General features: G+C 36.3%; 1 protein-coding gene across 3 annotated transcripts in view; it reads left to right on the top strand.

Annotated features, from left to right (window-relative positions):
• Positions 1–15,509, top strand: part of LOC127411562 (B-cell lymphoma/leukemia 11B-like) — a 64,921-nt gene that overhangs the window by 16,161 nt on the left and 33,251 nt on the right. The window lies entirely within an intron of this gene.

Here is a 15,509-nt window from a genome sequence, read left to right on the forward strand (position 1 = left end):
AACGTTCATGCAATGCCTACCAAATAGTAAGCCATTTTACATCACATGTTATAAATGCTTAATAACATGTACAGTATTCAACATTAGTAACCCATAACTATATACAAAGTGGACATATAGCAGTTATTAAAGTAACGTTCTGGGTTCAATACAAGTTAAGCTTAATCAACGGCGTTTGTGGCATAATGTTGATTACCACATAAAAAATATATATATATATATATATATATATATTTCGACTCGTACATCCTTTTCCTTCAAAAAAGCAAAAATCGAGTCACAATAAGACACTTACAATGAAAGTGAATTTGGGTTTAAAGGCAGAAATTTGAAGCTTATGCTTTTATAAAAGCACTTGCATTAATTATTCTGTTAAAACTCACGTATTATTTGAGCTGTAAAGTTGTTTAAATTGTTGTTTTAGTTGTTTTTTCTTTTTTTTTTCACCCAATTTTGCATGCCCAATTCACAATGTGCTTTTAAGTCCTCATGGTCACGTAGTGATTCGCCTCAATCCAGGTGACGGAGGATGAATCCCAGTTGCTTCCACGTCTGAGACCATCAACCCGCGCATCTTATCACGTGGCTTGTTGAGCGCGTTGCCATGGAGACATAGTGCATGTGGAGGCTTCACACCATCCACTGCGGCATCCACGCTCAACTCACCACGCGCCCCACCGAGAACGAACCACATTATAGTGACCACGAGGAGGTTACCCCATGTGACTCTACCCTCCCTAGCAACCGGGCCAAATTGGTTGCTTAGGAGACCTGGCTGGAGTCACTCAGCATGCACTGGGAGTTCGAGCTAGCGAACTCCAGGGGCGGTAGCCAGCGTCTTTACCACTGAGCTACCCAGCCCCCCCCCCCCGTTTTAGGGTTTGTTGACATTACATCATCATGGCAACAAAGCTGTAAAATTGTCTATAACTTCACACACTAAAATCATATTAACAAAAATATTGTTTATGTCTTGTGGCTGTACGTTTGGAAAGAGTATTTTAACATTCAAAATTGGCCTCCATTCATTTCCATTATAAGTGCCTCACTGTAACCCAGATTTTAGCTTTTATTTTAAGAAAAGGAAGGGCAAGTCAAAATTTATTTTTGTGGTAATCAGTATTATTCCACAAGTGCTGTTGATTGTGCTTAACTTGTATTGAACCCAAAATATTCCTTTAAGGAGTTCCCTCCTTTGAATCTCACTATAATATTAGATTTTTGCTGCATTGTGACATAAACCCAGAATTAGGGAATTTTATGTGTTTGATTAATATAACATGTACATTTACATTTAGTCATATAGCAGATGCTTTTATCCAAAGTGACATTCAATTCATATGTATTAGTATGGATAAGCATGTTTATTAAGCATTGATAACATGTAAGTTAAAATGTTTACTATTTAGCAAATATTGCATGAAAGTTGCCCTTTTATTTATGTTGTTATAATTGCATATCAGTAATTTCTAAATTAACCCCTTTATAAACCTTTACAAAGCGAACATTCATGTAAAGTGTTACATATTTTTGTCCAATCAAATGATCTGTACAATGAGAATGCCCCCTATATACCACCTGCAACCTGACTAGCAAGTTGCAAATCATGTTTCATGTCATGTGACATACACAAATGCCTTCTGTGACATAAACAAAAAACTATTGATATTTGAAAAACAGCCATTTGAGAAGTCCTGCCCAAACTTCCTGTTTCAACAGGAAATACATCAACACAGGAAGTAAACCTGAGCTTGGTATTTTCATAGGGTATTTTAAAGCTGTGTGATCCGTGACACTAATGAAGACAAACACACTTTTTTGCACCCATAAAGAGATGCACACCAGAAACACTTATTCTAATTCACGCAAATGCAAAAAACACACACACAGCCTGCAGAGTTTCAGACAAAGAGAGACACACACACATTTACCACGGTAGGACTCTGGGCATCCTGTAGTGATTGTGATACCACTCATCTCTGAGCCTCAAGACAGATTGTTTTTCCTTCAGCTGATTTCATTAGGGGAACCTACGCCGTACCGAGTGAAACATCACATTACTGACTCAAAGCCCTAAAACCCCCTGAAGGACTCGGGTAGTTGAAACAAATTGTGCAAGACGTGACAAAGAACTCACCCTACTTTCATGGAGAAATCCAGACTGAGCCATCTGCTTAAAAGGTGAAAAGCTCATTAAAATTCAAATACTCGCAAAAAAAAGCAGAGAAGAGAGAGAGTAAGAAATAGAGTACGATTAAAAGAGTGAGTTTCCTATTGAATAGAGGTAAAGAGGCAGTTTAGTTTAGTCCAGCTGTAGGGAAAAAAAAACCTCTCACAGTTATCTTGCAAAACAGTGCTAGTCCTTCGCAACGAAGCCAGAGGGATCTTGGGAAATGGGTCTCATAAAATAATATTCTAGGTTGGACAAAGTTACCGGAGGCAACGCAGGGGGGAGCGGCTTATGACACTGGCTCGGTTTTTAATAACGTCGTTTTTATAATGCCTCGCAATCCTTATTTGTGAAAGTTACCCGCGGCATCAGAGACAATTTATTCCGTGCCACCACAATGCCTCACGTATTTAAATGTCGCTAATAATGAGGTCGCTGCTAAATTACTCAGTACCTCACATGATGCAGGGCAGACTTCACTCACAGACTCACTGACTGGCTGTCTCGTAGTGTTGGTGGTAGTTGTGAAATATGATGCAAGCATCCACACAGTGTTACGTGCAAAACTGTTCTGCTACGCTTCGTCATTGATGATAAAAAAAGAGCCACAGGCATCTGCTTTGGCAACCACGCAATTTCTTTAAAAAGAAATATGCAGTGCAGTATAAGGATTGTTGTTAAATTTTTGTAAAAATACACCTTTAATTATAAAGAATTTTCATTCTTTACTGTAAGAAAAAGTTTTCATCATTATGTTAAAGCACCATATTTCCATCCATTTAACTTCTAAATGTAAATATATATATATTATATATATATATATATATATATATATATATATATATATATATATTAATAGCAGTATATATTTTTAAGGAAAAAAGAAAATCGCCTCAATTTACTTCTAGCACAATATATACAATTCAGTTAGCTTGTCCAATTCACATTTCAGCTAATGCCAACAAAATTACATGATCTCACTCTATTTTGAACCACCTTCTTCATGAGCTCCATGTCGAGAAAGGAGAGTTTTAATTTCATTTAAACTTCACAATTTGAATAATGGGTTACGAAAATGAACATTGCCTTTGTAAATCATATTGCAGTTAGCAAGAGTAAATTTTACACCTTTCATTAATTCGGGGTTGGAGAGGGAGGCAGTTCGGAAGGAAGTATATAACGGGAGATGAAACGTCCTCTGAAAGTGATTAAGACACTTGAATGTCAGCTTGCGCGTGCGGCTAAACACTCACAGGCTGCCTTGTATTCATAATTGCCTCCCAGCAGGTTAAAGTATTCTTTTATGCTAAACCTTTCTCTGTTCCATTTGTTCTCGACTTGAAACAGAAAATTACAAGCAAAAAAACACTCAGCCACTCCGTCTTGAAAATGGCAGTGGTACTCTTGCTCGGCAAAGCACGGATCATTTTTCATATTATCTTTTTTCCCATATAATATATCCATCTGCCAGCTTCAAGTGGAGAAATGAAAGAGAGAGTGACAATGCGAGAGAGAGAGAGAGAGAGAGAGAGAGAGAGAGAGAGACAGAGAGACAGAAATGTTGATGAGGAAGATCACTTTTGGGTCCACCAATAAGATTCCAAAATTCACATTTACATCACATTTATTGATATGCCAGATGCTTTTATCCAAAAGACTTACAGAGTATTCATGAGTTTGTGTGTTTCCTGGGAATCAAACCCATGACCTTGGTGCTGCTAGTACTACCAGTTAAGCAATCTAACTCATTTCCAGACCTTCTGAGCTTCTTTTTTTTAATGTTTAATTAAACATGTTTAATTAAACCCTCAGTCTAACTCTGACATACTCAGTCTAACTCAGCACTGTTGTGAAAGGTCTTAAACCCTACCACTTTATTTTCGCACGTCAGTGCCCATCACATTAGCTAGTTTCTCTCTGCCTCTCAAGTATGATTTACTGATCGTCCAACGGAAAGCGCATCATCTCAGACCTTAATTTTAGGTACAGCATGAGCAATGCCATTTATTTCCTTTACTATCCAAAAGTACTATTAAAGCCAATATTGCAATTTTGATATTGAAACCTCTTCAGAATAGAAAATTGTTGTGATTCCTGGGGATAAAACAGGTAATTATAGCCCTTTCAACATAAAAAAAGCTATTTTAACTGAAAAATATCTGTCTCCTTTTTTGTTTTCCCTTTTTTTATTTATTATTTAATCTTGAAATAACACAAAAACATACAATATTAGCCTATAATAAATGTCACATTTAGCTTGGTTGTTATATAGAGAAGTAAAATAACTCGAAGCAGCATTTCTGCTTGTGTTCAGATGAGTGGAAGGAGAAATAGTGTTAATCTTACAGTCTTAATATTAATAATCTTAGTCTTATTAATCTTAATATGACAGTAAAAAGTAGGAGTAGAGAGTAAAGTATTTGCTAACAAAGTACATTTTTGGTTTTTAAAATGAATGAAGCACATTCATTTTCTTGCTAAATTAGAAATAATTCAATCATTATTATATAAAACAAACATACATACACGCGCACACACACACACACACACACACACACACACACACACACACACACACACACACACAAACACACACACACACACACACACACACACATACTGTATATACTGTATATATGCATACATAACAACATCAATATCGAAAGTAGTGAGGTTTCAAGATCTATTCAACCATGTCTACTCGCTTCCTCAAGTTAACGTCCCAATATCACGGCTCATATCTCACGGTATATTATGGGCCTTTAGGAAAAAAAAATCACCCACTTCATTCTTTGTTTTTGGCTGAGTGTAGGTACTAACACACTACGCATGAACAGCAACTTCATTAAGCCATATACATACGCATTCTCTAGGGAATGCATAATGATAACTAAACATTGTGACTTTGATATGAAAAACCCATAATCAGTCAAAAAGATCCCATGATAAAGTATTCTACTGAAATTGCTTTCAGCGATAATTCTCCCAGTGGCTTTCTCTTTATTAGTGTGGATGAAAAAGTCAACGTTATCTATGACAATACGGGGCAGCCATTGAAGAGGAACCACTTGAGGGTTGAATTCAATATTTTGCGCATAAATATCAGCAGGACACAGGCTCACTCGGCACCGTATTGTATTGCCACTTAGCTGTCTTAAGTTTCAGCAGAATTTAATTATATTTAATAGCCCTAATTAAATAAAATATGACATTCCGCTTACCCTCGGGCGATAGGAGCTGCTTCTGGGGGCTTGGTTTGTGTGCAAGAGCCACTAGAGCCCCTCATGTCACACAGCTAGGTTAAAACAGTTCATTGGCACCGAAAAATATGATGCTGAGATGGACACCATAGCCAGCTGTAGCCACTGTGCATCATTAAGCAATCTAAATGTAAAATAAGTTAATAAATGCATAAATAAACAAATAAACAAGACATTTACTGTTCCTTAATGCATCTAGATGGTTTAGCCTGCTGAAGCTGGTCAGGCATTTAATGGTACTTGTTATTTAATTATAGATTGGTCTTAGATAGAGGTGCTATGAACTACTGAGTGCTGTGCAGCTCAACTGTTCGCTGTAAGGATTCCTTAATTAGAGGAATCATTTAATATGATCTCCTGAACCTGAAACAAGAGTATGCATTATCCAAGCAGGTTATTAATGGATGTTTAATATGCTACTATACTATACTACACAACGAAGTCCATAAGCAAGCCTCAAGTAACCTCATTGACCAATTTTAAAGGGTTATTTAATTTACAAATGAATATTTTGTTGTCATGTACTCACCCTTATGTTGTTACAAACCTGTATGACTTTCTTTTTTCAGTGGAACAAAAAGGAGATAGGATGTTAGGCAGAATATAAGGCAATGACACCCGCAGTCACCATTCTGTTTGTAAAAAAATAAATACAAATACAAATGCAATGAATGACAGTTCTGAGGGTAAGCAAATGATGGCACCATTTTCAGTTTTGGGTAACCTATCCCTTTAAAAATAACTTTATCTTACAAATAAGGGCTCGACCGAAAATTCATATATTTTAACTCCATACAAATTGTGGTGAAAATTGAGTAAAGCACTATTTGTGCTATACCTTTTAGGTTTCTTAGAAAACCAAATTGGACTGTGTGTAAATAGAAAGTCTAAATATGTGTATATCATATTTCTCCAAGTGTTTGGTGTTCGCTGTAATCAAGCTCTTGTCAGTCTGCATGTGTGGTGATGTGGCCATGTACCATTCCAAACCAACATTGCATTTTAGGCCAGCTTAAATATGAGCAGGCAAATCAGAGTGACAAATTGGAAGGAAATATTTCCTAAAGAGTTGTTTTGATTTTCTCGTATCTATTTCAAGTACAGTAGAGTGTTGTCAACTTGGACAGTGTGATCTCATTAGTATTCATAAGTATTCATACGTAAAGGGTGGTTTCATAACACATACATTTTCATACATATGTACAGACAATGAAATGTATAAAATCAACGCGTTAACAGCATTTTAAACGTTTACTCTTTTATGTATGAACCACTTTAGAGATACATACATTTTTACAAATCCTTTGAGGTTCATAGAAAAGTGAATTAAAGGAATTTTCTGGGTTCAATACAAGTTAAACTCAATTGACAGCAATTGGGGCATAATATTGATTAATACAAAATTTATTTTGATTTGCCCCTCCTTTTCTTAAAAAGTGGGACACTTACAATGAAAGTGAAAGGGGCCAATTTTTGAACGTTAAAATACTCACTTTTTCAAAAGTAGCCACAAGATATGAACAATATGAGTGTTGACATGCTTTTAGTGTGAAAAAAAATCACTGACTAACCTTTTCTGTGTAAAGTTATTGCCAATTTTATAGCATTGTTGCCATGACGATGTAATCGCTTGCAAAAATCGGGAGTTCACTGCACATTTGACACAAACTTGCCGCAAGTTCGCCACTGAAAATTTTCACAGGCAAAAGCTTTGTGGCAAACCTGCGGCAAATTGTCCATTGTTGCCAAAGGTTTGCTGCAGGTTCACCACTACTGGTGAAGAGCTGCATATTTCTGGCAAACATTTGCGGCAAAACACAAGCTCATTTGCATGTGAAAATAACAAGTGGCAAATTTGTGGCAAGTTCCTGGCAAACCCAGAAACGATTTAAACAACTTTACAGCTCAAATAATACATGAGTTTAAACAGAAGAATTAATGTAAGTGCGTTTTATCAAATTATAAGTTTCACATTTCTGCATTTAAACCCTCCAAAATTGGCCATATTCACTTCCACTGTTAATGCCTCACTGTAACCTCGATTTTTGCTTTTTTTTAAAGAAAACGAGGGACGAATCAAAATAAATTTTTATCGTAATCAACATAATGACACAAATGCTGTCGATTGAACTGAACTTGTATTGAACCCGGAATATCCCTTTAATGGAATTCATAGATTTATTTTAATGTACTTATAATAAATGAGATTAATAAAATATGTTCAACGGCATTACATTTATTTACCGCAGTTTGCACATTTACCTAATTAGACATTTATAACAGTTTCATTCTGTTCTGTGTGATTTCCAAAGATCGGCAATTCCAGTTCTGTTCAGTCTTCAGAAGATTTGTAAAGATTTGAACATCTCTAAAGTCGAACATACTGTATGCAAAAGAGTTTACATTTTAGATGCTGTCAACACATTGATTTTGAATTTTCAGTGTCTGTCCAAATATATGGTAAATGTACACTTTATATATAAAACACTATACATAAAAATGAGATCACCCTGACCTGGATGTGGTAATGTGAAAATCTGATGTGATAGTTTTAATGTGATGATTTAATTGGTAAGTTTAGAGTGGTAAAAACGTTAGTTGCTCAGAACAACTGCTTCACTTGCCATTTTTTTTTGCTGAGTTTATTTACTCATATTAATGTTAACTGATATCCAAGAATGATAGAACATGGTAATATGTGTTCTGCAATCAAAACAGTGACTAAATAATAGCCAAATAGTTGCAATTGTGCTGAATCTAAAACCTTACAGCAGGCTGCATCAGTTAGCTCACATTCTATCACCATAAGAACGCCATCTGGACACATGGTGGGATGATGGGCATGTCATTTGCCGAGATGGGCTCCTATTCCTGTCAGCGCTTTAGACCTCTCTCTCTCTCTCTCTCTCTCTCTCTCTCTCTCTCTTTCTCTCTTCATCACTCTCGACTAACACCATCCAAGCACACTCACACAGCTTTACACATCTAACAAGTGCTGCGACAGGGGAGTTATTTCTGACCCTTGGCTCACCAGATAGTCGTGGTGAAAATTTCATGAGACATACCTCAAACATTCTCCTCTCTTACTCTGCATCTCTTCTTGAGAGTGTTCACACCGCCTTTGTCACTTCGGAGCCAACACCTGCCATTAATGCTATCTTGAGTCTCTATTGCAAGGACTGTTAGCAGGTGTTACGCAATTCGATTTATCAGAAGCCAAAACATTTTAGTATCAGCATTTTTGATGGCCACAGACTAATTTTAGAATCATATTTTGTTAATCAAGTATGCGGACCAATCATAATGTAAACTACCAGTCAAAAGTTTGATCATACCTACTCATACTTTATGATTAGTATCTTCCATATTGTGCAATAATTATAGTCGTAAAAACATGCAATAACACAAATGGAAGTTTTATGTAATGACCAAAAATCTTGTTGGCAGCTTGTTGGCAGCTTTTCTGCCATTATCAGATCCAACTCATCAATTTTATTTATTATAAACGTTAATTTTGTAAAGAAAGTTGGCACAATGTCTGTTTGTCTACAAAACCAATTTCCAGCATTTAAGCACAAGTCTTTATATGAATTTTATATGTTTATAAGATTATGTGTACAAACGTGTGACTGGTAATGTACATTTAATATTAGAACAAAAAATATTTGCGGTGTACTTCATGTTTTATTTCTGAAAGATGTGTTTTTGTGGTATGCAGTATCTCTTCATTGAGGGGGTATTTTGTGGAGCTTCTAATGCTCTGGAGAAAGAAACCAGTCCTGGCTTCAGTGATACTGAGGCCGGCCAGCCGGTTTCTTTTACGTGACCTCACTTCCTACCTATTTTTGAGGTTTTGCCCAGAAATATTTGTATTGGCAGAGTTCCCCTTGCAGTGGTGCGGTGCCAGCACTCTTTGCCAGTTCTATATTTCAATTGTTCTATGGTAATGATGTACTTCGTTTAAAATTTCAGACTTTATCTTGTTTTTGTCATAGTATTAACCATATAGGTTGCTGAGGTTTCATAAATGTCCTTATAGCAACTAGCATGATCTAGTCTATCTTGCATATACGGTTCATTATTCCTCTGGGGTTAAAGGAATATTCTGGGTTCATTATAAGTTAAGCTCAGTTGAAAGCATTTGTGGCATAATGTTGATAACCACAAAAAAATATTTTCAACTCGTGCCTCGTTTATTTAAAAATAAATATATATATATATATATAAAATGCAAAAATCACGCATACAATAAGGCATTTACAATGGAAGTTAATGGGGCCATTCCATTAACATTAAAATACACACTATTTTTAAAGTATATCCATAAAATGTAGATATTACTTGTGTTAACATGATTTTAGTGTAATAAAATCACTTATTAACCTTATTAGTGTAATGTCAAACATTACAACTTAGTTGCCATGACAATGCAACACCAGTAAACTCCATAAGCAATTTTATCATACCAAATCATGTAGTAAAGAGATTTTTTCACACTAGAGTCATGTTAACACATATAATGTTTACATCTTATGGCAATACTTTTGAAACTATGTGTATTTTAATGTTTATTGACTGGCCCCATTCACTTCAATTGTAAGTGCCTTACTGTAACAAGAATTTTGAAATTAACGAAGCACAAGTTGAAAATACTTTTTGCAGTAATCAATATTATGCCACAAATGCTGTCGATTGAGCTTAACTTTTATTTAACCTGGAATATTCCTTTAATTCAATATTTGGGTAGCTGACATGAACTACTTTTGAAAAGCTGACATAGCTTGTGGTGTGCCATACCTGTAGCATACTCCATCTAGGACTATTTCAACTGCATTTTGCTTATTATGTTTAGCTAATTGTCATTATGAATGTGACTTTTATGATCTCATATAATTGAGTGACTACATGAAATATTTCTATTTTTAAAATGAAGCTGTTACACCTCAGGACAATTAAAAAAAAAAAAAAAAAAAATTAAAGTGCCGAGAAATGATGACAAATCACAGTGCCTAAAATATTACCCTTGTACGTTCATACACAATTTAACCTAAAATCTTGACACTGATTAAAAAACAATTTCCATGGACAGTTTACAGAATGCATTTTCAGGGAGCATGCACTGCCCATTAGGTGGTTTACACTGTCATCAAGCTCCCTGAATTTTGATTACATCAACAGATCATATATTTTCTTCTTTCTGCCCAGCAGAGTTGTACATGTACAGTCCAGAATAAACAGATATCAGATTCTGATCATCCCTCGCTGCAGAGAACATCTCAATTGAGAGTACAAGTCCCTCTCTCAGAATCAACATATACACTGGGAGGGCTCTTCAATAAATAATGACACAACACAGGCGCGGAGATATCGAAAACATGTTTCCATAATATGACCCACATGTCATTTTTTTTCAATTAAAATTCACAAAGACTTGGCAGGGGAAAAGGCCTGGTGCAGGGGGCTATGCCTGAATCACTGTGCACAGAAATTGTACCACGGTAGATGTGTGTTTGATTTAACGTGCTGGTTGAGTCATATCACACTTGCTTGGTCTTCTTCTTCTTTTTTTATTTCTTTTTTTTTTGCTGTTGTTTCAATATAGCCCGAAGTGCCGAACCAAGCAGCCATTTTGAAGTGGTAATTGCAATTTTTTACTATTCGTTTACATGTTTCCATTAGCCTGTTGTTTTTTCCTTGAGCTGTTGACTAAGTTCTGACTTAAAATGCAGCATTTCTTTCTTTTTTCCATGCATGCATTTCAACTAAAATACCAGCATGTGTGATGCAGCTCTGATGCATATTTAATGACGCTATGAGTGTTCCATTGAAGTTGATCTGGGATGGCCAAACAAACATGTGAGGAGTGTTTATAATGCTTTTCTGTGGAAACGACATATACTTACTCCTGTGCTCTAAATGACATTTACTTATGACTTTAAAGTTCTGCATTCTAAACCTATTCACCTTTCAGAAGACTTCTCTTTATTTCTAAACACCATCATGTGTGTCTATTGGAATATCCATTGAGAAGTTTAAATATGCATTATTAGTATGCTTGTTTGTGTGTGTGTAGAAAACTGTGGATAACTTGCTTTAATGGGAGCAGAGGCTAGACTAGCTCATGTATTTGTAAAATGTACAAGACTATGTAAATTTACACTACAACAACGTAATCAAGTTCACAAAATCTATTTCTCTATTACAATGGGGCCCAAAAGTCTGACAGCACTGGAGCAAATGCTTCTATTTTGCATTATTTTATTAATTATAACAAAAGTACAAATTATATTATCAGAATTGTTTAGTATTTGGTATGTCCATTGCTTTAATTAAAGCATGTGCTCGAGCTGACATGGACTCCACAATTTTGTGCAAAACCTGATGATACACGTTATCCCAGCATGATTTGAGATTGTTTAAAAAGCAGCTTGTATGCATCAATTGAAGCAAGAAAATCTTACCTTTTGTATGGAGTAAACATGGTCATTGTCAATTTGCTAACTTTTGAATAGAAATCTTAAACATTTGTTCTTCATTTTACATGAAAATCCTTAAACATTCTTTTTATTTCCACTTTTAAATTAGATTTTCAATCCTAGATTTTCAATGTGGTCTCAGACTTTTGGACCCCACTGTATACTAAGAGCAAAATCTCTTTGTCTTTTGATGACAAGGCAGTTGTCTGGCACCCATTGTGAGCCAGCACTTAAAGTAAACAAAGTAGACTGGTTTTAGCAACATCTCTGTTAATCGGTGCTTGATTTCGCAGCCTTAGTTCTGCAGCACATCTCAAACCATCCTCCCTTAGTTATGACATGGCCTTACATGTTGCTAAAGACATCCCATTCGGTGAACCAGACTTTAAATTCATCCCTCCTGTGCGTTTAATCCACTACCTCAAAATCCAGGAAAGTGCTACCTTATACTTGGCTTTTAAAATGCTTTCCAAATCCTCGCATTTGGGCTATGTCCAACAAACGGCAAGAACAGGAAAAGCCAGGAGGAGTGAGAGAGAGAGAGAGAGAGAGAGAGAGAGAGAAAGAGAGAAAACAGTTTTAGTCATTAATAGACCATAAAAAGCGAAAGCTGCAACCATGTTCTTCTTAGCATCTTGAAATCCTTTTCAGATTTTTGCCTCGTTGCTTTTTTCAGTTAATCACTTTGCATGCACACATTTAAATATTAAAATTTTCTTTAATCATCAAAGGCAGTGAGCCTCATGCATATTCATACCCCCCCCCCCCCACCAACCCCCCACCCCCCGTATTACAGGTTCATTACCTCGCTCCAAAGCCAAACAGTCATTACCAAGAGCCAGCTTTTTAATTGCAGATGCCTGGCCATCATTGCCTTACTGCTAAGATTTAAACTTCCATAAGAATATGAAAAAAAGATTTTCCCAAGTTCTAAATAACTTCACATACTTGTTATACATTCTCTTGCCTGGGAAAAAAGTACAGAGTAGAATAGAAAGATAGAGAGAGAGAGAGAGAGAGAGGGAGAGAGAGAGAGGGTGAGAGAAAAACCTGTTCTCTGGCTAGAGCTCTGAATATTTGTCAAGAGGCTTGACGAAAGTTGCATTTGCATAATGACTTTGTAGTTCTGCATTAATAAAATTTGCATATGAAGCCGTGTTAATTACTCCTGATCAGGCTTTTTTGCATTCATGCATGGTAATTTTCTGCGACTTGCGAGAATTGATGTCCTGGCGTCAGGGCTGTGATTGGTGGCGCTTGTGGATGTGGGGATTTTTGTGTGTGAGTGTGTGTTTGTGTGTTGGGGGGTGGGAGGGTCATGAGGAGAAGGAAGAGGAGATAGTGTCGGATGTACCAGGGAGAAAGAGAGGATGGCACATTTGTGTGTTCGTGCGCGCTTCTTTATTGCGTCGCTCGTGCTGTTTTCTCAGATATCTCCTGTAATTGGTCTAAAAAAGAGCAGTCATTTAAATGGCTTTCTGTGTAATGAAACGTCATAAAGCAAGCCGAATAAAACAGCCCTTCAACTGCAGACAGGCATTTCAAATCTATTGTTTAGCCCATTTATTTCTAAACAAGACAACTATTCTTGGCAACGAGAGATTCTGCGTCTTTACCATTTGAATGGGGAATGTTGTCAGAATAGACGGTTTTATAGAAACAAAAAGTGATTGTTTACCTTTTTAATTTTCATTTTCTTTCAGGTTTTCCTGTCCATCTGACTCTTTTTCTCATCCTTTTCTACCCCTCATGTTTAGTCTCACACCTGACTGGTTCAGTCTGTTTTTTCTGGTATTTAGAACCAAAAAAGGTTGTTTACCTTCTTAACATTTCCTTAATGATCTTGCTTCTCTTCCATTTCCACTTCCTCTTCTACCTCTCGCACCTTATTGGTTGAATCCGTCTTATTGCTAGTACACAATTAAAGAACATCTTTACAATTTGGTTTCTTTTCTCAGTTTAATTAGTGTCGGCTTGTGTGATCTTTTACTCCTTGCAAACCAGATCAAATTTCTAGATGTTTCACTTGCGGTGTCTTCTTGCTTGCTTGTGTTTTTTCTTTAAATAACTCAGAATTTTACCTTTGAAAAGAGCTTCAATCATTCAGCCCCGAAGGATTTGTCTTAATTTAAGCATGTCAATTTGTACACTTTTTACTAACATTACCTTTCCACTGATTTTTCTTTCCCTTTGTCAGAGCCCTGTATGGTTCAAGAAGTTGCCTATGGAATTTTGGCCCCTCTCTTGTGGTTTGGCAAAGGCATTACATTGCAGTGTGTGTGTGAGTCAGTGGCCCTTCTAGCAGCACAAGAGAGTCTCAGAAAAGTGTGTGTGTGTTTGTGCATGTTCATTCTCTTCTTTTCTTTTTCAGAAACTGGCTGTCTCCTTGTCATTTTGATATAGCGACAGAATTAAACACAACTTTTACCAGCATGAGGATTCTGGGGCTGGATCCAAAACAAAGAGATGTGTTTTGCAGCAACAGACGCTCAGCATATGAGCAGTATGCTGCGATGCACAGAGTGTGTGACGGCTCTGGCATACCTGCAGCCTGGGTGCTTTCTAAACGCTGCCATGTGTGCCATCAGTGTTGTGATAATGGATATGAAAAAGCTACAGCACCTTTGAACCCTCAAGGGCAGTGTAATCATATCCAGTCATTCATCCTGTACATGATACATGCATCATATGAGACCTTAGAAGTCAGAGCAAGAGATTTATTTGAGATTTGAGAATGTAGAATCAAACTGTACACTTGGACTTTAAACATTTTCATAAATCTATTGAAAATCTTGTTAAAATACTCACTCCTATCCCAAAAGAATATGTAGGGACAATTATAATTAAACCATTCATAGGCTGAGTCCTCCAAAAAGTGTTAACACTGTGGCTCTGTGGCGCATTCAAAACATTACTCAGTTTGAGCATCGCTATATTGGCTCAACCAGTGACATGAGTCTGAGGCGGGACTATCTGTTTGTCCCACCAGTGAAAGACAGGGGGAGTGTTTGGGAACCCTGTTTGAAAAATGACTTGTCATTATTTTTGCAGTTCTGAAATTACACACTTTAAAAATTTGCCTTTAAAACAAAAGCACCTATTAGTTTGCAACCAGGAAAGCGGAGTATGTAGGTTTTCGGTGTTAAAGAAAAATTCGGCGTTCAATACAAGTTAAGCTTTATTGACAGCATGTGTGGCATAATGTTGATTATCACAATAATTAATCATGACTTGTCCCTTCTTTTCTTAAAAAAAAAGAAGCAAAATTCTGGGTTTCAGTTAGGCACCTACAGTGGAAGTGAATGAGCCCAATCTGTAAACGTTACAATACTAACTGTTTTTAATGTATAGCAGCAAGACAAACCATATGCTTGTTAACATGATATTAATGTGATAAAATTGCTTACACCATTTTTGTTTAAAATTGCATCCAATTTTACAACTTTGTTGCCATGACAATGTAACATAGGTGACAAATAACAAGTGCATCCACCTACTTCGTCAACAATTTTTACCAGATATGAAGTTAGTATTTTTACATATTCAGTGTTATGTTTACATCTAATCTTACACTGTTCCTTGAAGAAATCTTTGTCTACTCTG

The sequence above is a fragment of the Myxocyprinus asiaticus genome, chromosome 20 (assembly GCF_019703515.2).
Source record: "Myxocyprinus asiaticus isolate MX2 ecotype Aquarium Trade chromosome 20, UBuf_Myxa_2, whole genome shotgun sequence".
Lineage (NCBI taxonomy): Eukaryota > Metazoa > Chordata > Actinopteri > Cypriniformes > Catostomidae > Myxocyprinus > Myxocyprinus asiaticus.